The sequence below is a fragment of the Clytia hemisphaerica genome, unplaced genomic scaffold (genome assembly GCF_902728285.1).
Source record: "Clytia hemisphaerica strain Z4C2 unplaced genomic scaffold, Clytia hemisphaerica genome assembly, whole genome shotgun sequence".
Lineage (NCBI taxonomy): Eukaryota > Metazoa > Cnidaria > Hydrozoa > Leptothecata > Clytiidae > Clytia > Clytia hemisphaerica.
Genome location: NW_027103858.1, coordinates 59683 through 61566, shown reverse-complemented (window position 1 = coordinate 61566; position 1884 = coordinate 59683).

Below are 1884 nucleotides of genomic sequence, written 5' to 3'. Positions count from 1 at the left end.
TACGACCCGATGGATGTAAAATTTAAGATTTTTATAAAATATTTCAAGATTTTCGATGATGCAAAGTTCAAACTGAAAATTTAGAAATTTTCAAAATGACAATTTTGATTTAACAAGGTCTTAATCAAGTTTCTGAAAACCAATCTCTTTTGAAAATAATTTCATTCACGTATGGAATATGCTGTGAAAATTTTAGAAAAAAGCTTAACTGAAACTGAAAATATTAAGCTTTAGAGGTATTTTTCTCCTATACCGGGTGGTCCAGAAATAGTAGATAGATGATATAAATTTCATTTGTTAATTGACATTTCATGTCGGATCAAAATTCGTCTTTTTGACGTCAATTTTTCCTCATTTTCTTGCAATTGAAAATGTATACTATTACCAAAAATACCTGCCGTTTCCCTGATTTTGTTTTTCCGAACCCGACTTTTTGTTTGAGAGTCCCAAGATGTCAAAATTATAACTATACAAATTTTCCTGGCTCTAGCGGTCAAACTTTTGGCACAATTTTAAAAAGAATTTTGGACATGTTTTTTTTAGACCCCCCGGTATTTTGCAAAAAATTGACCAAAGTTTTTGCTGATTCAGCGAAAATTTTTATATATAATGTTAAATTTTTGTTGTAAGCTATTAACTCAAGCTGATACTGATAGGAACGGAATTCCAAGATTTTTTGCTGCTTCTCATATTTAGAATTTTCGTTTTTATCAATGCTGGTTCTAGGACCCCAAAATACTGGTTGACCTTTAAGATGCTATATCTTTTACCCATCCTGTAAAGTCACAGATGTATCTGCATTTTCTGAAAGGCGTTAGGTGTAAAAAGTTTCCTATACCCCATTTTCATAACTTATTTTCACTATCCAAGGAGCTAGAGTGAGTTATATGCAATTTTTATCTAATTTTGGTGCTGAAATATTTCCTTCAGACGCAAATATCTTATTTTGAAGCTTTCTCAAACCATCAAAAACATGCCCATTTTAAGTATGACCATCATTCTTTCAAAATAAACAAAAATCGTCTAATTCTGAGAAATCTGCAGGTCAGAATCCTCATTTTAATGACTACCTACGTTTTGGGGGCCATATACTGTAAAGGTTTTATTTTTACATAAGTGTTTACGTTTCATATCAGACACATATTTCGTATCAGGACAGTGTCTTGCTATTGTTATATTATGCTGATATAAGCAATCTTGCTCCACATCCGTGTCAATCCAATGTGAAAAAGTTTGTGAATTAAAATTGATGAGTAAGCAAACGATATCACTCTTATTTAAAAACAAAACCTTTAATTAAGTTAGCTCAATCATTTGTATAATTTATGACCTTTTGAGAGGGAATCAATTTTTCCTCGATTTCAAAATGTGAAATGTTTTCATAGATATTTTGAGCGATTCAAGTAGACTCGTGACGATTCCAATTTATTCGCAAGGAAATTCGAATTATTTACTGTTGAGCTGGGTAAAATTCGAATTGTAACATAAACAGAGACAAAAAATATATATAAATTTTTAGACCTCTTTAACCCTTTAAGCGCCACGGTCAAATCAATTCGCTAGAGAACAGAATAAAGTAAAGCAGGGCCAATTTTGGAGGTTCTTTGATCATTCGTTGACCAAAAATGGTCAAAAAACGGTCAAAATCTCAAAAAAGTGGATTTTTGTCAAATCTTTTGCATTTTTGGACTTTTTGGCTTGAAATCTCGCTCAAAAGACTCACGACGACTCACCCTTGAATTGTTCTTGCTTGACCATGAAGCACAATCCAATTCCTACGAGTTAGACCAAAAATGACGATTTCTTATTCAATCTGGACATTACATGTTCGCAGGGTTTGAGAAAAAAATGTTCGCAAGAAAAAAAGAGAACGAAATATTTGAC